General features: G+C 37.0%; 1 long non-coding RNA gene across 1 annotated transcript in view; it reads left to right on the top strand.

The window, feature by feature from the left end:
* Positions 1-2,229: 2,229 nt before the first annotated feature.
* Positions 2,230-23,039, top strand: part of LOC141570154 (uncharacterized) — a 28,407-nt gene continuing 7,597 nt past the window's right edge. Inside the window, exons 1-2 of the long non-coding RNA XR_012494066.1 lie at positions 2,230-2,308; positions 2,542-2,693. This is a non-coding gene — a long non-coding RNA (uncharacterized LOC141570154). The remainder of the gene's footprint in view (positions 2,309-2,541; positions 2,694-23,039) is intronic.

Genomic DNA, 23,039 nt, shown 5'->3' on the forward strand with positions numbered 1-23,039 from the left:
TGAACAAATACCGATACCCATCTGTACACACACATACACACTTTGCAGGAGTGTGTCCTCTGTTTTTATTGACATGCGCACATGACTCTCATTAATGTTGATAACCCTCTGCACATGCCTCCAATAATAATGGACCCCAACTGTGAGAACTGTCTGTATTCAAATATAGTAAGAGCTGAATATTTAAAATCTGTTTGGCACACCAAGCTTGGTTTTCTGAAGACAACAGAAGTTGGACAGAAAGATCAAAGGAAAAAGAAAAAAGCAAAAGCACCATAAATGATAATGACATCTGGAGGGGGCCTGGATAATGCTCTAATTAATTGTACTTACACCTAAGTCTTATCACATGCTCAGGAGTGAGCACTTAGGTGCCCCTTTCAAACTGCAGTATTAGAGGCAGTCATGAGAACTTTCCATGGCAGCTGTCACCTCCGCTGTGATCCAGCTCTGTTTTGCATGTGTACCTATCATCTAACCTCTACTTTCTTTCATTGAATGGGCTTCTGCTATTAGGATAGTTATGATAAATTAGGTTATCCCCACAGCTTACAAAGATATGCGTGTTCTTTGAAATGGGTTTGGAAAAAACAATCAGCTTATCCCACTTTGATAAAACAGGCTACCAGATTCTCTTGTTTTGTTGCTGGCTCATAGGTTAAGATGAATCTAGTAAGAAACCTTGTATAGTTTTCCACCTGTTTTAGATAGTGTCTTTTGATATCCTTTCTCTTCAGTGCATAATGGGAGCTCTCCCTGAGTATAAAACAGAAGGTAGACTTTCAGAAGTCACTGATTCAGCATTTTAACTTCTAAAAGAGTTTTCAAAGCCTGCCTTAATTGGAAAGAGTTCTAGTTAACTTAGCATGACTTGAACAGTTTTTTTAAATGCTGGGATTGCAGAGAAGAAACAGTGTGAAAGAAGGGAACTGTATTTTCTAGGCCTTTTTTCTTTTCTTTTAATTTATGAACTTTTGAAAGATCATGATCTCTTATTAGGTTCTCAAAAATAGATAAATAAAACAAACTCTAGATCTTTAGAAGAAGCTGTTGGGTCAGTGCACAGACATATACTGCACATCTCGTTACCATTAACAGCCAGGCGGGGTTAAACCTCCCACTATTGCACCGAGTGTTTATTCTCTGGCTTTGTAAAGTGATGCTTGAGTGTGGGTTTTACAAAGGAATTTCATAACCAGAGACTCTACAACACACCTACTATATCAGAATATGCAGTGTTTTTTGGGTAAATGGTAACAATTAATGAAATTGGTGTGTGGTCTAGAAATGAGTCCAATGTACTTGTATATCAAGTCTTCGGGAGGGGTATAAGTCCATCTCTTATTTTAACTCAATGAGAAGCTACTTTTTCTTTTGTTTTTCTATTCCCTGCCTTCTAATAGTACTAAACAATCAAATGCAAGGCATTTTGTCTGCTTTCACTCCTTAGAAGAAAATCATTCAATTAATACACAAAGGTGAAAGTTAGAAAACCACTGTACTCTAGAAAGGTCCAAGAATGTAAATAAAGACTCAAATGTACCCTCTGGATCTCGGGATCCATCAAATTATAGAACAAGTTAGTTTTCTCTTAGCTTCCTTAATTATGTTTTCCTGCCTTAGGCAAATTTAAACACTGATGCGGTTTTGGGGAAGCACGATGTTCTGGGGATACTTGAGAAAGCAGTGGGTTCTAGAAAGAGAGAGACCAAAAAGACTCCAGACACTAGGAAAACAGAGGTCTTCAGGGGGTGGCTTTTTGTGTGGATTGAATGTGCCACACCCCTACGCAAAAGGTTGGGACTCCTTTGGTTTAGGTAAACTCATTTATGTTCTAGAGTATATATGTTTACATTCAGGATGCTTTGACTACACCCAGAATACACTCAGTCTTTCCTTTAAAATTGGCTGCAATGTTCATCTTGGATGTCAAGGTTTTCTTTCACTCGTTAAGTCTTCCCCGGGTATTCTAATGTTTCATTTCTTCCCAGAAAAATAAGATATTTGCATTAAACTTAGCATTTCAATAACACTAGTGAAAAGTCCTTCTTTATGAGAGATGCAGGATTAGTTCCTCCCATGAGCTCCATTTATTTCTCCTGGGTGATGAGACCTTTTCATTTGACCAAAAAGCACTAGTAAATAAGGAGTTAAACGGAAGGCAGGCTCACTGGTTTGCTGAGATCTGTCAGCGTCTGACTGGCTGGCTACATATCTGTCTCTGGAACAATAGGTACCTGTATTCTGCACGGACTGCTGGGCAGCGCTGACACTCTGGAGAAGGTCTGCCTCTGTCTGCGCTTTCCTGGTGAGAATCCCCAATGACAGCTCCACTTTTCAGTGGAGGGGAAAAAAATATCTGTCTACTCTCTTGATGCAGGACAGAGCTTTGATCATTTTTATTCAGGCTTGTCTTGGCTGGAGGTTTTAGGTTCTTAGTCTCAAGTCAGCAATCTCTCTCTCTCTCTCTCTCTCTCTCTCTCTCACATACACACACACCTCCTCCCTCTCCATTTCTCTCTCTCTCATTTCCCCTCGTAGGTTCTATGCAGGCAGATGAGTGTCACAGCTGTAACTGAGGCACAGAGCAATAAACATAGTGGAGCCACTTTCCACGATGGTGAGAGGGGCCACCAGAGGTGACAACAATGACAAGGATTCAACTCCAGGACAGTCCTTCTGCCAAGTTTTAGGTAAGAACATATTTATGCCTGGATTCTTGTATTTTTGCATCCGTGTGGCTGAGAGAGACATTGAGTATAAAGCGAGTTTCAGCAGGGAAATCTTTTCGTGAGACTATCATCTGTGCTGTCACTTGCCTGCAAACCTGTGTTCTCAGGGCTTTGTGTTACTAGAATTGCTGGAGGTGAGGTGTGAACGGGCTGGGTGAAAGGCTGAGCTGCTTTTTATGTCTGTCTGGTGACATTTATCAGGCTGTTGAAATTTATATCTGGAAAAAAAATTCTGTTTGATTATAGTTAGCAATGTTTTGTGCAGCGTACAGCATATGGCCGTGTGGAATACAAGCGATGCTCTTTCATTCTTAATTTGTAATTATTTTTACACTCAACTGTACTGAGGTCAGAGTTTTAAAAATTAATGGGATTCCCTGTGGAGTTCAAATACTAATGTCTATGTGAACTGCCCACAGAAAGATAAGACTATGCTGGTATATTTTTAACATAGATTTAACATACTCCATTTGAAATACATGTATTGTACAGTAGTTAATGAAAGTCTAAGAATTTTGGAGTATTAGTCCTTAAAATATGTTTTTAATGGCCTGGAGAAATTTTGTCAAAATTAGACCGTAGAAAAATGTTTATTTTGTAGGGCGATATTGCTAAAACTTAATAGACATTATTGTTATGACAATGGAGAATACCTTATACTTTCGAGGAAATGACAAATAATGAATGATCCACATGCTCAAAAAATCTGCAAATGTGCTTTCATCATAAGAGATATATAAAAATTCAGGGGATATTTAGGATAAAAAATTGCTGGCATGAACAAAGAAGCAAGTGTGCACATAGATGAGAATTGTTTGTCACCAAAATGATTCCAGGGCATGGATTTAGAAGGTTAAGTGGTTTCTACATTCTCAGAGCCCCTCAAAAGGGGTGAGTCCAGATATTGAAAAATGTACCAGAAACTTTCATTTCCCACAATTTAAAAACATTGTTTATGTTCCCGATACAACACATTGTTTAAATGAGAGGGATTGAAAAGCAGTCTGAGTATACAGTAATCGGGGCTAAAGATGCTTTTTATCCCGAGTTCCCCATTTACAAGACCCATTCTGAGCTTCCTGTGATATATTGTTATGTAAATACTGTGCAGCCAGGGAAAGCAGTACTATGGAGATTCAATTTACTTTGAAAGTTGTTCATTATAGCAGGGATGAATGTTATTTATTTGATGTGATTCAAAGGCTGGAAATGACTTTTTCATTGTGGCGCCTTTTGTAATGGGTGCAGGGTGATCTAATCTTTTTAATTTTGGCTTTCACACCAGTGGAGATGAAAAGAGATCTAAACTCATTTATCGGTTGCTAGGTCCTTCTGGAGACCCAAGTCCTGTTCTTGGTTGCTATGGCCAGTCTGACCTCCTCAGTCTCTGTGGTTTTGGGGACTTAGCTCTAGCTCTCTCTCTCTCTCTCTCTCTCTCTCTCTCTCTCTCTCTCTCTCTCTGTTTCTCTCTCTCTCTTTTATGAGGAGCATGTACCTTGATTTATGTCCAAAATTGTGGCCGAACGTCTTTGTCTGCATGTGATAAATGGTGCCGAACAATTTATCAGTTCTTACAAGTAAACACGGCTGTCCCACTAAAAATATGTTTTGTTCGGAGTTAATGGTATGGAACAAGACAGCCTCCACAAACAGCTATCTTTTATTGTGGAGGGGCCTCTGAAACTTGGAGCAAAGTGGAGGAAATTGGCATTCATTTTCTTGTGCATTAGCATTTTATTTGTGATTCGGTGATGCAGCTTTAGGTGGATTGAGGATGAGAGGGTAAACCTTCCATTTCCTTACTTTCTCTCCAGTTGGGGCTGCCTAGGAAACAGGTCCTCTCCGAATGCTTGGATTCTGCCGGGGCGCTAAGAAGTCAGGACTAGTTTCTGTGTTGGGGTCGGTCCCGGATTCGCAAGTGCCAAGTGCTAAGGCACAAACAGGCAGATGTGCTGCGGCGCTGTCGCCTTCCGTCTCACGCTGATTCTTTGAGGGAAAGTTGTAGTCAATATCGGAGACTCCCAGGAATGTTCTGCTTGTGTGCTACTTAATGGTCCCTGGACGTCCTTGCATTCTAGAACCTTGTTAGAAAGGAGCCCTGGTGATTAACAGGCTGTGGAGTACACAGCCGTGCTTAGCAGATGAGCCCTCATACAATTTCCCCGTTCGCTTAAAAACTGCTTAATATATGCTGCAGGGAGCATACATTTTGCTAATAAGATGATGGTGACAGAATAGGTATCAGGGAAGGCATTTATTGCTTATAAGCACCACTAGTTTCCTTCCAAGAGAGACTGCAGCTTCGTAGTGTAGTTTTTTTGCTTTTAATAGTAATATGCTAATGACTTTTATTCTAAATCGGCCAGCACGGAAAAGATGGGTTCCATAAGATGGGGCATCCTCCTCGAATTGAAAGGTAAAAATTAAACATGTTTTAAAGTGCCATTTACAAGCCATTGCATCTACTTCTCGCCAGCAGCGTTAGAAAACTGCTTTCTAAATAAAACGATTTAAAATTTAAATCATTCTTTTTAATGTAGAAGGTTTCAGGAAGAGACTATCTTCGGGAATTGTATTGTTAGTCATTTGCTAAAATTGCCTAGCTTTTATTAACAAAATACAACCAGGTACTTTGTTTACTTTCAGCCTTGAAAATAAGCAGATTTTTGTATTTTAGAGAAAATGATCATTTTGGGGATCAATGAAAATGATCTGTATCTATTTTATGTAGATTTTATTCCTAGAACTGGAAACATGAAACAGGATTAGGTGATATGGGCGGTCTCTCTTCTAGCTTAAAAGGTCTCTCTTTTAGCTTAAAAATTCTTCCGTGTACTAGTTTTCTGAAAGAACGCATAAAGATGCCTTTATTAGGGTAATTGCACTTATTCGACTAATGTTTAGCCCTCTTTAGTTGAGCAGCAGTTAAAAGTTCTATGCTCTGTTGTAGAGGTAGTAATTGGGGCTGGAAGTAATTTCCAAAAAATTGATTTTTGAAGGTATTTTTTTAAACTGCTACGTTAGCGCTTTATTAAGACTGGTGTTTTGCAAAGCTCAGTTGTGGCTCCTTAACTTGGATTTCTTACTTCAAGTCTTCTTAAAGGTAATACTTTATGTGAGTGGTGAATTTCACAAGAAGTATTTAATTCTAGGTTTCCGAAGAAGACAACTATTCCCTGGCATGTGGTATGTATCTATGTATGTATATGGACATATTTTAATATAAAATGTCTTATAAATTTCACATTGTGTTTTGCTTTGCTGTTATTTCAAAGGATTTAAGCGAATGTTGGATTGTGCTCAATTTCCTGAAATGATTAAATTCGGTCTCTGAAGAATCTGGGGAAAAGGCCTGTAATGACATTTTGATGACTTTCATTTTAAGGTGTAATAGAAATTGAGTAAAATATTTTAATAGCTATTCTCTCATATCTCATTTCAAATACAGTGTTTTTATTGCTCATTCTAGCTTACAATTTTCGGATGATAATGATGTTGGCTGGTAATTGTTTCTTACATGGAAATCATTTTAGCCTTATGTAAAAGTTATTTTAGAAAGGACTTCATGCATTTATCTCAGCTGAAGCAATTGCATTGACTTCTTGAGATAAAACAGTGAGTTCTTCCAGATTCCTCCTATTTTAATTTGGTACTTCGTTATAAGAATTAGGTATATCTTACAGGGAGGAATATTAAATATGATAGTTTATGGTTTAAAGAGGAAAAACAAAGAGGCATGCAAGTCGGGAAGGCTGAGAAAAACAGAAGGAATAAATACTATTACAAAATTGTGCTTCCAGATGTCATGTATTTTTTTTTTAATTTAAAAATGGGCTAGGAAATCATGCATCTGTATGTAAATATGCAGTTATTATATCTACCTTTATGGAATAGGTAAGTGCAGATATATAAACATAATGTGATTACAGCTAATAATACCAGAAACATCTTTTCACTTCAATTCTTCCAGCTGTAGACACATGTAACGTTAATCACATAGCTTTTAAAGAATCAAATCTTTTGGGAATTAGAGTTGTGACATATTAGATCAATTTATGTTAGTCAAAATGAAATCCTTAAATCAGTTTTTCTGTGCAAGTTACACAAAGCCATTAGCTTCCACACTGTGTTGTTCTCAAAGCTAATTAGAAAAAATTTTAATGCAATTTAACTTGATTGTAATGAATATTTAAAGTTAGGATATAATATTATTGCTGAATTAACACGCCAGCAGTGCAATTCTTTTGTGACAGTAAAATTTAGCTTTAGTATCAGATTGTTCTCCTCTCCTAATCCGTTTCCTAAATTTCCCCAAGTTTGCTTTCTTTTTGTAATTATATTTCTTTCCAAGTACGAGTAGTGTTGCAGAACAATGGGTTACTCTTAATTTCTTTCTCCCTACTATAATTTTGGCTTTTGTCCTTTTGGTGTGCCAATATTCTTATCTGTCACCTAGAAAGTTGTCTTGACTTTGAAGCTATGTGTACGACCTATTTGTTTGAGTTTCTTGGGGAAAAAAACCCAAAACTTGTTTCAGTAGAAATTGTGTATAAAGTACTGAAAGATTTGAGTTGCCCTTGGGTCGCTTTTCAAAGGGTTGATATTAGGATATAGGATTTTTCCCAGTAGTAGCAAGTTGTGTGCATAATTCAATAAAGTCTTTCCGTCAGCTGTCTTAGTTTATATTCCACAAAATAGTTTGCCAAGTGGAAAACCTTAGATTCACAGTGAACACCATCTAGACAATTTAATATGGAGAAAGAAGTGGCAGGGTTGGGGCACCCACTTCAATAGGTAGTGAAGGTGTTACTTAGCACGTTGTCAGGACACATGGTAAAGTTTTATCCACTGTTTTGTGTTTAATCACCTCTGTGATCCAACAGCAGATTTTAATCTGCATTGCCATCAGTAGGACGCTTTTGTTTAAATATCAGAATGATTTAAGAAAATAAGTTACATTAAAAAGCTTAATTATGTACTCTAGCACTCACTAATAATTAATTGGAATATTTAAAAATTGGTTCAGATTTTAAAATGTGAAAACTGTAGTTTGCTTAATGGTGTTTGTTTTGTTTGTTTGTTTGTTTGTTTGTTTGTTTGTTTGTTTGTTTTTTAAATCAAGGGTTGGCCTGTGTGGACTCCTAATGACCCAGGTCCTCCTAAAGTTGCTAGACTTTATGATCTATACCACATAGTGAACAGGACCCTTTTACATTCTCAATAGGATCTCTAAGCCATCATTTCTGTTCTTCACGTTGCTTGGCGTCATTTAAGCACATGTACTTGTGATTCCTAAATCCTTGAATTTCCTGTATTTTTCTGACAGTTGAATTCACAGTCCAAATGCAAAGAGTAAAATATACCAAAAGGCTAGGAGTTTCCTTAGAGAAAGGAAAGCAGGATAGCATACTGTGGTCAGTAACATATGGTGTATCATTGTTTATCATGATCTCAAGAGTTTTAACACAGTTTCCTGCAGGCATCCTTGAAAATACTGGATTGTTTTCAGGAAATATTTGAAGAATTCAATTTGCTAGAAATTTGAAACATGGAAATCAAGTAAATTATTATAAAAATGTCTTCACATATGGATTTAGAAAGTATTCATTCATTCATTGATTCATTCATTCGACGAACATTTATTCAGGGCCTGCCCTGCGCTAGACTCTGAATTTAATAGTCACCATTAATTCAGTATTCATTTTTTTGCCTGCTTTTGCAGATTATAGGAGTCTCACCTGTTATTCATACACCATCAGCTAGTCACATCACAGTTCATATCATTTTGGAACTTGTATTTCTCTTGTCTGTTCTTTAAATGGCTTAAAATATATTCTAGGCATATATACTAATGTAGAAGGGTATATTGTTAAACCAGTCAGAGTGCATTTTACGAAATTGTCTTATTGGTATGTATTTTAAACTGCTGTCTAAATGCATCATACCTTTTCCCTCATTATTCAGGCTCACGATGCAGTGGAAACTAAGTTGGTTTCATTGCTTTTACACTACCTTCCAATGCTTCTAAAACTATTTTAAGGGGCCTCTAATTCTATTTATTAATGACTAACATTTATTTTCTATGTGCCACTCAATGTGCTAACCCCTTTCTCTTTTGTTTTCTAATGTAATCCCTTAAATTACATTATGAGAAAAGTCCTTTCCCTATCCCTGCTTGTGGATGAGGGAACTGAGGCTTTAAGAAGTTAAGTACCTCTCTTGAGGTCACAGAGCTGGTTAGCATCTGAGATGACTTAATACACGGATCTTTCAGGCTCTATTCATTCTTCTGGTCTTTCAACAAATATCGAGCTTCTCTACGTCCTAGGTGTGACATCCTAGGCCTGCTCAAGGTCTTTAGAATAAAGCAGTGGCTATAATAGGCAAGTCTCTGTCCTTAGCTCACGGACACCTTGATACTTGCACTATGTTATCCCATTTGCATCTATGGATTCCCCAGAGCCAATAGGAAATTTTCTTTTTTTTTAATTTCAAAACTTTTTTGGACTTCTCACAATTTGGCTTCCTTCTTCCAACTGCATTATTATCTATTTTTAAATAAGAATTTTCTAGACAAGAAGGCTGATCTGCTCATTGCCCCTTCCCACCCCCCCACCCACCCCCCCACCACGGATTTTGCCTTGTGTTTTCTCTGATCATTCCTGCACCTGAAACACCTTTGCCACTGCTTTCTCAACACCTCCCATCCTTCAGTGTCTGGGTCAAGCTCATGGCTTCCACAAAGCCTGTCTTGGAAATGAAATCCTAAAATTCTTTTATCTGCATCAATCAGTTGACACATGGCATCTGCAACGACTAATGTGATTTGAGGCTAGGTAACGTTTCGCCTATTTCCTGTGTGCCGGCTGTTTCAGTGTTTGTAGACGTGCCCAACTGACATGTTGGCAAAGAGTTCAGGGAACTAGTAGTAAAATAAGAGAAAAAAGTAAAACTGGAAGGTTAAGAAGCAAGAGCCCCACTGTCTGGCATGGTGTCTGGCATAGAGTATGCAGTTAATATGCATTTGAGGCTGGGAAGAGGGGAACAAAGAATGGCAATGGGAGGAAAGTGAACAGAGAAAGAAAAAATAATATTCCTAAATTTATAGCCCAAGACCTTCAAAGACCTTTAGATATTTATTTAGGGTCAGAGATCCTATTAAGGATACTGTACATATGGTGTATCATTGTTTATCAGGATCTCAAGGGTTTTAACATGATTTCCTGCAGGCATCATTGAATGTATAGGTATACACAATAATCTTTACTTTGAAATATGTTTTTGCTTTTGGGAATAAATTGTCACTCATCAATATTAATGCATTACATACAAAATGAACTTTCTGGTGTTTCTAAGAAAAAATGCAGTTATGTTACATTGGTATATGTTTTCCATCACTATTTGGGTGTATGGAATAGCTGACTCTAAGTTAGTTTTATTGTTTTATGCTGTATATAGTTCTCTGTCCCTTGGGATATTTTTCAGTATCATAGAAGTTGCAGACCACCCCTCCCCTCAAAAGATCCATTCTCTTAACCATCATAAAGTTTAGTTAACACTTCACGTTGGACTTTTTTTCAATAAAAGCCAAATTCAACATTCAAAATCCTCATGCAAATCTCTTTTTCAATAAGCAGTTCTTGTGGTTAATTTTATTTATGTTTTTACTAAATTGTATTCAAAAGTGTAGCCTTGAAATCTCATAACAAACATGTATACACATACATGTATATATGTATACATATATATGTATATACATACACACATATATACATGTTTGTGTGTATATATGTATGTCTGTGTGTGTGTATATATGCGTGTGTGTATATATACATACATATATATGTGTATATATATATATATATATATATATATATATATATGTAGATTCTTAAGCCCAGTGCTTAAGATAGGAATTTTACTTTGTAGGAAAATATACAGGGAGATTTCTTAAAACAACTACTATGGAGCTATGTCACTGACTGTGAGAGCCATGACTTGTATCTGTAGATATGAACATAGGGCTTACTTCAAGAAGGTACTACTAATACATAATATATGTAACGTACGAATTTTCATGGCTGGAGCGAGAACAATTGTACCTTGAAGCAGCGAACGTGATAGTCTATGCGTACCCTCTAATTTACATGGGAGTGTTCTGCTGAAGCAGCCCCCTTCCTTGGGAATCTCTACCTTCTAGTTGAGATAAGTGAAGATGAAGTTTTAGCCCTGGGGCTTTGAGCAATGTCCTGCTTTTAAGAAAGAAGGAATATTTCTTCAATCTGTGTTGTTATAGTAGCAGTTGAACAGTCCATGAGAGTTCCAAAAATGAAACTGTGCTCCAAATGCTTATTTCATGCTGTGCTGAAGTCAGTAAAATGCAGAGGATGAGTTTGTCTCCCCTTTAACCCTAACTTCCTATGGTCCTTTCATTTTGACACTAATTTCAGGCATGAACCTTGGCACTTAACTACAGCGTGTAATTGTTGGTATCTCAGTGCCACCTGGGTGCACAATGGAGAACAATATTTAGCCTCTGTGATTTGCCATAAGAACACACCACATGAAGTTGGAAAGGGAAATATTTAATCAGCCAGTTTTCTCCATACAGTTCCAATCAGTTGGGTCATTTGAAGATTTTATTTTCTCTGGATTTACTGGTTGTTTTGTCACTGCGAAGATAAAACCTTTGGCTCCCTCTCGAATTCATATCCTGTAAATTTGAGGACATTGCATAACAATTTGAATGTACAGACAAAAAGAAGATATTTTAAAATATGCTAAGGTATTAACTCATTTTGGTCAAAAGTTTTTTTTTGTTTGTTTTTTAAAGTCCCTTGAGTACTATGCCGTGTTGGTTGGCTTTGGACTTAATATGTAAAAGGCTGTAAGTGATGCATGAATAATTTCATTCCTTTTTTAGGTACAACTTATGATGATGCTGTTGATCTTTAGAAGAAATTTCTTTTGGTGACATTTACAAAAATAGTTTCACATTAGCAGCTTTCAATTTTAATTTAAAAAAAGAACGAGAATAGTGTAACTTTCAAGTGACTAGGAAGTCACCTGAGGTGTATGTTTACGTAATGGAAACATGAAACATATCTTGCCTCCCATCAAATGTTGTGTTTATATTCAGTTCAGGGAAATAATTTGACAAGTAGGAAAATGACATAAGAATAGAATAATCTGTATAAACGGGCAGCATATCATCTTAAAGACAGATCTATTCTTTTTTTAAGCCTGGTGCTTTCAAAGTGCTAGAAAGATTTAATCCAGTTTAGTTTTCATTTTGCTTTAATCCTTCTATCTCAATGCACTACAATCTATTTCAATTCACCCAATTACTTAATGGATTTCTAATATTTATGAACACTTTAAGCTCCTCCAGTCACCTACCTCTGTAATGGCATTATTTTATTTGATTTTTTAGTTGGGTGAAGACAATTGGAAATGTTGGTACACATGGCAAATTCTTTACCACAAAACAAAATCTTTTCAAAAGTTCAGAATTTGTATGTGGTTTGGGGCATTTTAGTTTTTCCATTCCAAGGTGAGTAAAACTTGGTACAGTATATTATATTTCTAAGTAAAATGGTATCTCTTTTACTCAATAAATCATGATGGTTGTCATAAATTTGGGAAGACTTAAAGTCATTTATTTACTCAATTATTCAGTTGGCTTTTTCCTTTAATTACCTTGTCTGACCAATGTTGTTAAAGTCACTGTGGAAGATTTTATAAAAGGAGAAGAAAATGTGATCTTTTCCTCATCAACTTTAGTATAATTGGAGAGAGAAAAACAACTCTAAAGAACTAATTGGATAATATAATAAAATTACTCTTAGCAATAATACTTTAGTACTGTGAGGGGAGAAACTATTTCCTCACGGGTGGAAAGAAGTATTAACAATCAAATATAACTTTTTGGCCTAGAATATTGTTTCAGATTATTTGTTGTGAGAACAGTAATGAGAACTCAGAATAAAGACCAGTTCTTGAAAATGGATTTTACAATTTACAATTGATTTCATCAGCAAAAAGAAGATTTTCATTTCATAAGGAATTAAAAATAATGATCTGAGTCGCATGGTTAGAAATTAATTCAGCAGTACAAAACTTACAAATATCTTCCTTTATTGATGATTTATGATAAAATATGTATGTGTATTGCCTTAATTGTACTTCACGACATTCTTCCAAAATTTGGACACCAATATAAATTGAAATGCTTTTTGAAATATTTCAACTTCCTTGGTATCTTGAGAAGACAGGCTAACACATTCAACACAATAGAAAACTTCTCAAAGCTGTCTGAGAACATCTCTGAATGTGTAAAGCCCTGCCCATAGTTTCACTCTCTGGCAGAAATATTACACCATTCACCCAGGTGGATGAAAACATTGTTCCAAATAAAACCCAACATTAAGCAAAAAGCTTTGGGATTGGTTTAATTCTGTTTCCACCTCAAATATATCTCAAATATAAAATGTTAAGATTTTAAGGAAAAACAACTTTGTATGCATTTTATCATTTCCAAAGCCAAAGATTAGCCAGCCAAAAAATTTTAAAACTTTACGTAAAGCCTTGACATTTTTGCTCTTAGTTACATTAAGAACTGTGTGCTGAAAATACCAGTAATCAATTATTCTCTTATTTTATATTAGGGAGTTTGAATTTTGTAGACATAGAAAGAAAGAAGAGTGTTGGCTAATTTTTGGCCATTTTCCTCTTTCTCTGCTCAGGGAAGGGAAGAATTGGATAGAAAAATGCAAACCTCATTCTTACCAGACATCACCTATGACATCTACTAAGCGAGGGTGGACAGATGTCCTATTATTAAGGGGCCAGGGGGAGGGAATAGCAAGGAACTAATTCTCCTGTATATCCTATTATGTGAATGGACTTATACTAGACACATCATGGGGAGAATCAGATGGAAGGACACATAATAAACCCCACTTGTAGAAGAGATGGCAGCATTTTCTCTAGAATGTGGCCACTCTTGAATCTCAGTGTCTTTGGGTAGCAGGATTCACCATACACCGTTCTAAATCAATGATAGCAGAGACACTACACACTTTCTCCCTGTGACTTGTGAAAGCCTTTGGTGTCCCCAAGTAAGGAACCCCTCTCACTGCTGTCTGCTTTGAGTTGCATTTCATTTTGATAGCCATTTGCAATAGGCACTTTTGAACTCCATGCAAAATAAAAGATATGGCTGAGAAATTTTGTAATGGGATTTCTCGCTATGCCCACTACCCCGTGTGTGATCTGAAACATGAAGATTAGAGACTTAGAGGAATTCTCTCTAGTTTATCTCTAAAACTATACATGTAGGCTCACATCATTTGAAGAAAACTGAAACAAATCCAAAAAACTTTTTTTTGAGAATGTCAAAATACATTGGGGAATATGGCAGTTGGTTAAATTTGTGAATCAGAAGAGATAAAAGAAAACATTTAGAAGAAGAGAGATCAAGTTGTTGAATTACAGATTGACCTAATCTCAGTTTCACTTTCACTTGCTAGATCATGATGTCCATTGTCTTCTTCAAATTTCATTTTAATGACTCACCTCTAAAAGTAAATAAGTTTTAGTGTGGGCATCCTTACCTTGTTCGTTCTTTCGGGGGATGGCACACCTCTTTGGTACATCTCTAGCATGCTTATTCATAACAATTTAACTTTGGCATAACTTGCTCATTTTCGGGCTGGTCTTTCCCCCAATAAAGTATCCAAAGTATTTTGATTAATGGTATTTCTGATGGCAAATATAACCTCTTATGCTTTATCTTGAAATATTTCAACGTGAAGTCGAAATTATAGAGCTACTTCAATGTCCAGGAGCAGAGAGCCTTTTTCTTGTACTTTGGTGAATCCATACCCACCCAGTCAGTAATCAACGAGTATCAGCTTTTCAGGTTCATGTTCACTTTTTAGGCTATATTGAGCAGTCACGGTTTCAGTTATTTTTACATTTGATTTTAGTGCCCTGTTATTTGAAGGCCTTGAATGTTTTTTGAAAGTCTGATGTACTAATATTTGAGCACACACTTTGTAGACATGGTTCTAGAACGCAGGCAACCTTAAATGAGCATTGGGTTGGTGTTTGCAGAATCTTTTCAGCTGATGCCTCCTTTTCTTATTTACTTTGGGGCTTTAAGTTAAGCAGCAGACCTTGAGACCTGCGGGGTATAGTCTTTGAAATCAAACCAAATTACATTCAAATCCCAGACCTGCTATTATCTTGGACCAATTGTCTAGCATCTTTGAAACACAGTTTCTTTCTCTGTAAGAAAAAGATAGTAATACCCACCTTGTTAACATTTCTTGGACATTTCCCACATGCCAGGCATCATACCCACATGAGCTCTAAAGCAAGTACTATTATTATCCACAGTTTACAAATTACGATACTGAGCCTTAAAGAGGAAGTAAACAAAAAACAAAAAACAAAAAAACACCACCCAAAGCACACATAGTTCTTACTTAAGTCGTGGGGCTTTTTGTTGGTTCTTTTATTCCCATAGAATTTGTTTTTAGGAAAGTACTTGCAGGGTCAAAAGGTATGTACATGCTAAATTTAGTTTCCAAAAGGTCATTTAGTTTTAAACCCTTGGCTATAAGAAGGAGTATTAAAGCTATGATTTATATTTCACCATGTTGCTGCATTGCAGACTGGTACTATTTGAGAGTGTGCTTTATAAGTGGCCGTGGAGAGCCATATGCTCTGAGAGCTGCTTTATGCTTTTCTTCTTGAAGATGGTGATGGTACTCTCATCTTGATGAGCACAACTTTTCAGTAAAGATTCTGGATAAATGGCTGTTGCATGGAGTTGAATGCTAGTCTACAAGGCAATTGTAATGCTTTAGATGAAGAGTGGATGCCATTTTCAGAAGAGCTTGACATTCTCAGGGAGGAGTTTATAACCTTAAAGAATTTTATATTTGTGATTTGTATGACTTTTGGTAAAGAAAAAAAAGACGAGAATCATTTACTAGAAATTTAAAACTTTAATCTATTGTAACTTCATCTGCTGTCCATTCTCCATTTGGAAGACTAACTTCAGATCTTCTCCTACTTCATCTGCAGCCTCTTGAAGTCTGTGGGAACCCCAAGTGGGTATAGAAACACGGAAATAGCACAGTCCCATTGGTTAAGAATAACATGTCAGTTTTCTTTCTTGATTTTGTGTGCTCTCTGGAGCTCACCCATGCGTGATGTTCTAGTTGACTTCAAAGGCAAGTCTGCAGTTGCATTAGCGCCACAGGACAGGGAGCAAGGTAAGAAACAAGCTTAGTGCTTTCAGGACCCACTGGGGAGCTGATAGAGCCAAGCTATGTGGTTACCAAGACCTGTTCATTCATGTCCTCATGGAAGAACAGGAACATTTGCATAATACTTCCAATTTTATTGTCACTATGAAAATAATTTTTAAGATGATAACTGGACAGTACTTTAAAAGGTTCATTGGTAGCTATGTAATTCCTGCACTTGGGGAGTTTAAAGCCTAATAAAGGAGATACAGATATAATAAATTTGGAGTGAGAAAATACCACTGAAGTCAGGAAGGCATGATGCAAATCATAGGGTAATTTTAAGTATTCAGAAAAAAAAGGGTGGGGTAAAGAATGGTGTGTGCTTGAGAAGTTTCAACTAAGGGGTGTTTGCTTTCCAATATTGCGAGCAAAGTTAAACATCTTACAGAAAGCCGGAGCCAGGCATTGCTGAGGGAAGGAAGGGAGAAGACTGAGTGAGCGGAAGTCATCATTATAAACCTGGGGCACGCTTTGAGAGGAGGCTTGGTGATGAAAGAAGAATGGTTGAATTATGTGGGCATTGAGATGCCTTGCCAGAGAAGAATATGGCATACTCAAAAGGGTTAAAAGACAAAGCAGATAGGGCAGGGTGAGATATCCCCCTGAACTGTGAAGATAGGAGAGCCTACAAAATAACATGTCAACGTGGAAACCTAAGGAGGAAGTGGAAGGAATGAAGTCCATGGAAAAGTAGGGAAACAATCTTAGCATTTCTGAGTATTGACAATTGGCTTATTTATGAAATCTGAAAGCCATATAAAGGCAGAAATCAGAGGGCCAGATAAAAGAAGCCACAGTAATCCAAGTGAGTGATTTCTAGATCCTGGACTGAAACTGTGGCTGTGATGTAAAAAAGGTGGTAAATTGACTAGTTGTGAAGGAAATAATCAAACAAAATAACATCAACAAAATTCAGCAGTATAGAAGGAGAGTTCAGAAACAGTAAAGGATAGAAATGAATTAAAAATTGCTTGAAGATTTTGCTTCTTTGGTGGAAAAATTATAGGTAGAGCAAGACTCAGTGAGGGTATATAGGAAATCCTAGAAGGACCAAACATGGCATGTTTTTCCTTATGTCTCTGTAATGAAGAAGAAAGAGAATGAGGTTATTTCTTTGCACTTTGATTTATTTCATTTTATTTCCAGGATCACAAAGTATATGTTAGTTATAGTTACATAAAGCTAAAAAGCACTTTTTAGTGTCCTAACTCTCCCCCCTGCCCCACCACACACACCAGAGTTCTCTGAGATCATTTCATTCCATGTTGTCTAGGGAGACACTACAGAGAGAAACTGCTGTCTGTGTGGTAAGCAGAGCCATATACTATGTTTTACTGCACCTCAGATTGTCACAACTGTGGTTATGTTCTTCCAGTGAATCGAGCGGAAACAGAAATGAATCATTTGTCTCCAGAAATTATCGTTCTGACTTTGCTTTTGGAGACACTGGCATGTGTACTATGGCTGGAACAATCCTGCTTTGATTTGTCATCAAACACCTGGTATTGGACTTTGAAAGGGAAGAAAAATATTGTGTGATTCAAATGAGCTTTTGATTTGAAAAAAGAAAAGACTGTGTGTATAGCTATCTTTTCTACTTATGACCAGTAGGCATTTCTCAAGATATATGCAATAATTTTATGACTTTGGAACTGCTCAATATTTGCTTCAATATCCACAAAATGTAGTTTGATGTAATGTTCTACATCTTAGAAAATGTAGCTGCAGTTTCAATCTTGTTTTTTCCTTTAGCTAGAAATTCTAGAAGAGGAAACCATCAAAGGGAAGCACTTTATTTCAAAGTTATAATGAAAGCAGAACTTGGAGAAGGGACTAGTTTAAGGTCACAGGGCTAGGTAGTGACAGAGCCAGGAAAATCTCAAATCTGTACATATCCAACCTCTTTTAACTGTGCTGTGCCGTCCCTTCCTAGTGTAGGAGATTCTAAACTGTAGAAAACCCACTGCACATATAATTGCCAGCTTCCAGTAAATCAGATCTCAGGTTTGATGTCTCGTAATGTGCCTCCACATCTATTGTAAAAGCATTATTATAAGATAAAGTATAAGCATTCTGGTAACGACCAACAGGACTTATATAGGAGTTGAAGAGATTTTTAAAAGACAGTAATTATTTAAGAAAAAAGCTATCCTGTCTCTGATTTCCACAGATATAATAAGAAAGTTATGAATCTAACTCTGTCATATTCCATGTTTCCTTGCTAAAGAACCAACCTGGCTAGGACCAGGGCAAAGTGCCCATAAAGTTTGCCAAATGTGAATGTGGTAGAACAACAGAAATGAAAAATGGGAAAGGAATGGTGGAACAGCCACCGATGGAGCCATAGCAGAGTTGGCTATGGTCTGGGTTGGCACTCAGGCACAGATGGCCATCTGTTCCAGTGGATGTCCCTGTGTTGCTCCTGTCCTAAAACTCCTGTCCCTTGTTCTGGTCCCAGCCGATCTCTCTCTTCCCCATCTCATTCAAACCTCTTGAAAATTTGATCTACATGCACTTTGCTTATTTCCTTGTCTCCACTTTACAATTCCCAGCTTATGGCACCTGCTTTCAGTTCACAACTGAACTGATGGTTCTTGAATTGAGGGCGTTGGGGTGTTTCCTGTATCTCTCTGCACATTTGGCCCCATTGATCACTCCTTTCTTCTTAAAGTTCTCTGCTCCCCAGGCTTCCCTGGCACAATACTCACCAGATCATCCTCTAATCATTCCTTCTCTGTCTCTTTTATCACCTTTTCTTCCTCCTCCCCAGGGCTTCTACTCAGCCCATTGCTCTTCTCACCTCCACACTCTCCTTCTGAACTCTCATCCGCTGTCATGATTTACAGTTACTCATAAACTTTATATGTAGAACAAATCCTCTTTCTGCAAATCTGACTTCAATATCCAACTGCCTGTCATGTCTACTGAGTACCCTTCAACCCGACACGTGTAAACCAACCTCCCCTTAACCTGGCTTCTCCATCTGTGCTCTCTATGTCATTTTGTGAATCCACTGGCCAGTCATTCACCCAAATTATTAGATCGGTGCAAAAGTAATTGCGGTTTAAAAGGTTAAAAATAATTGCAAAAACTGTAATTATCTTTGCACAAACCTAATAGAACTCTAAGGGTCATTTTGGGCTTCTCTTATCCTACTTTTGTTGTTTTCCACATCAGTCCCATTACCAGGACCTGCTAATCTTCCATCCTAAATACTTCTTGAACCAATCTATAATGCCCATCATTACTGCCACTATTATAGTTCAGAACTTCTGCCAGACACTGATTTATCTCTTATTTGGGCGTCTGCACCACAGAAATAATCTTTCTGCTACCAGCCTTGTCACTGTCAAATACACACCGTACATACAACCCAGAGTAAACCTGCCTTGCAAGCTTAAAACCCTCTTGTAAAAAAAAAAGAAAGAAAGAAAGAAAGAAAGAAAGAAAGAAAGAAAGAAAGAAAGAAAGAAAGAAAGAAAGAAAGAAAGAAAGAAGAAAACAATTAAAAAAACAACAACCCCTTTTTGTTTTCCCACCCTGCTGGATAAAATTCAAAATAGTCCCAACTTAAATTCTAGCCTTAAATATGCTAGCTACTTCCTTCCTCTCTCTGATTTTATCCCTAACTACTTCCTGTTTTAAGCTGCGCTTTCCAACAATACATGGCAGCTGGGAATTGTGCATATATACCGTATCATGTCTTTGCTTTTATCTCTCCTTTGCCTCTAAATCATTCCCCCTTCTCTTCCCTGGCTCGCTTCTAATCTTCCCTAGGTCAGTCAACACAAGCGTATCACCTCCTCCATGAACCTTTCCTTTATATATTTCCACATCCCAACTATCCTTATCAAACCCTGTGCTTATTCCTGTAATTGCATTAACTATAGACTGCTCTAATTTGTATGAGAACTTAGTACAGAACAGAAAAGATCTTTGTCAGTTCCACCGCTGACGACTGAGTCAGGAAACTGTTCATTTAAGGAGATAGATAGATACATTAATAGATATCGATATCTATCTATAGCCTTTGGCTTTAATTCAATTTTACCTTTCATTCCTTCTGAACAGTAACTCAGTCACAAATATACAAGTATCTTTATTTTACTTTCTCCCCCAACATCTATACTTTATACTTTACCCAACAAAGGAGCTGAAATTCAAAAAAGACTAAGTGATTGGATTGCACCATAATTACACCATAATTAGTTTAGAAGCATCACAAGAATCTGTTTTCTCAATTTCCAGATCAATCCTCTTAGGATAATATTTTATGACATTATTTCTCTCTGATTTTTAAAATTAAAGGTATATTGGACGTGATATATATTCAGTCACATGCCTAAAACATGGCTTTTCCAGGGTGGTCAGTTACCATGCCAGAGAAAAGATTTTTAACGCATTATTTATCATATATATATATTTCATACCAAGAAGTAGCACACTGAACTTTGCTGTCCCCAAAAATACTACAATGCTCTTTTCTCAGAAAGAAGAGTGAGGTTTATTTTTTGTTAATAAAATGCCAAATAAGCCCAGCCAACTTGCCTCACATAATTATTTTGGAGCATCTTTGGCAGTAGGCTACACAGTATCACCCTCCATGCAAATATTTTGCAAAAACTTAGCTTAAGCAATTTTTTTTTGGCGGGAGGGCAAATTCTTTCCAGGATAAAATTGGGAATTCAGGAATTGGGGCAGTTCTCACATTACGAACATTCCCAAAGACTGGTTAAATAAACTCCATTATTATCCTAATCATTCAGTTCAAGCCTTTCTTCCTACCACCAACACACACACCAACACTTCAGCACCTGGCCCGGATGGGTGTGCAGGAAGTAGCAAAGTTCAGAATAAAAACCATTACTTGTAGAGTCACTCCATTTCTAATTTATATTCCCGCTACCTATGTTTCACAATACTATTTATTCACTATCTCTTTTTCTTCTTCCTGGTATCAAAAAGAGAACAAACACACATTCCTTAAGAAGTCACTCTTAGAATATCCTACAGAAATAGATTTCCAAAAGGAACACACCAAAATGGAAAATAGGCAAATAGGCTCATTCTGTTTTTTTAAGTATATCATCCAATTTTAATTAACATATTCTCTATTGTGTCTGTTCACCTCTTCTGTTGTAGCTCAAAAGCAGTCTAAGATAAAACATAGATCAGCATGACCGTATTCTATTGAAACTTTATTTACACAAATAGGCGGCAGGCTGGATTTGTCCCACTGGTCATAGTCAGCCAACTCCCCATTTAACTCATTACTTTTACTAGTAACTCTTGATTTTTAAAGTGGTGTACATAAAGATTAATGCTCCCATAGTGAGTAAAAGTTTAGGTTAAATCAAAGGCAAATGCATGAGTTCTTCAAAAGGTAGAAAATATGAATAATGTTTAAGATCTTTTCATATTTGAAGTTACTGCTTGTACAATTGTTTCTTGAGACGAGTGAGTAGATGATGACTCATCTTATGCTCTTACCCTGACCAAACTGCCTGGTTCATGCAGAGACATATTTTTGAACAAACAGGAAGGACCCTGTACACCAACAGATAAGTCTATTACACCGTGGACACAATATCAGACCCAATTTTTAAGATTCTTAGTTCCCTGTGCTCTGTTATTTTAAAGGATCCCAGATTAGCTGCACTGATATTGGGATAAAGATCGGTGCCTTGGACAGCGGGGAAAGCGGTGCGTGCTCCCACCTGAGCCCATGTTCTGAAACTGCTGCCTGTGGGGGTTTTATATGGTAAGCAGGTATGGATAGGTTTTTCATATGTAGGGTGCGATTTTTTTCTCTAGTGCTTTAAAACTGTCCTATTAAAAACACGAAGGATAACCCTCAGCTGTGACTGTGGGCTAAGGAGCAGGATGGATTTACTAATATTTTCGACTCCTTAGATTTGAGGTTATCGTAGGCATCGTTTTCTGGGTGAAGCTTTGGAGGTACTTGTGATGGGTCAGAGGCCATATGCCAGAAAAGGTGCTCTCGATGTAAATTAAAAAGTACCTTTTCTATAGAGCTCTGTGACCAACATAGGACGCCCTGTAATTACCTTCAACATTCCCCGAATATAGGTGTCGTAACTTATGTTTCTTATCTTTTAAAATGAATTGCAAAAGTAGTAGCAATCCTACTGAAATTTAAAGAGTCCCCTCCTCCTGCCCCTCCCTTCCCATTTCTATTTCCATTCCCACATAGAACATCTGTTACCAGATTGATCCTTGTCTTTGTATACATCTTCTACACATGTACTTGGCTCTGTGTGTGTGAAACCTGACTGAGACCAGAGAGAGAGGAGAGAGAGAGAGAGAGAGAGAGAGAGATCCTCCTTCCATGCTAGCAGATGTAAATCTCCCTCATTCATTTAAAGTACTACTCATTATATAACCACTTTATACTTTTGTCCCCTCCCCACTTTAAGCACTGTATTGTGCTTATAGAAATACATATTCCAAAGATGTTTGTATTCGTTAATTAAGGAGATGAAAACAGCCTTTCCCATGGTGGGGAAATAAATATCTACTTTTATTAATCTAGTTTTACTTTTAGTTGGTTAACAAATGATTGTTGATAACCTTGTCGAGTTCTGTAGCACTCTGCCAAATGTATCCTTGGTTCTTACTGCGGCATAATTTTTGTATAACTCTGTGTGTTTGTAATTATGAAACCATAAGGGCCCATGTATGCACATACACATACACAGATTTATTTATTTCAAAGAGACCATTCAGATGGCCAGGCTCAGACTGGAGATCATTATGACATGTATCTGCCTTTTGTGACAATGGCATCCTAGCAGATATAGTAGTCTCATGTTGAGCTTTCAGAATATTCTACCATTCTACAATAATTACAACACACTTTTAGTCATATTAACAAAGAGCATCTTTAACCTTCTATGTGCAGAAAACTTTGTACCTTACTATTCAGAGACAGCTATTTTAAAAATTTCCAAATTCACTGGCAGCT

Source organism: Rhinolophus sinicus, linkage group LG02, assembly GCF_036562045.2.
Source record: "Rhinolophus sinicus isolate RSC01 linkage group LG02, ASM3656204v1, whole genome shotgun sequence".
Taxonomy (NCBI): Eukaryota; Metazoa; Chordata; class Mammalia; order Chiroptera; family Rhinolophidae; genus Rhinolophus; species Rhinolophus sinicus.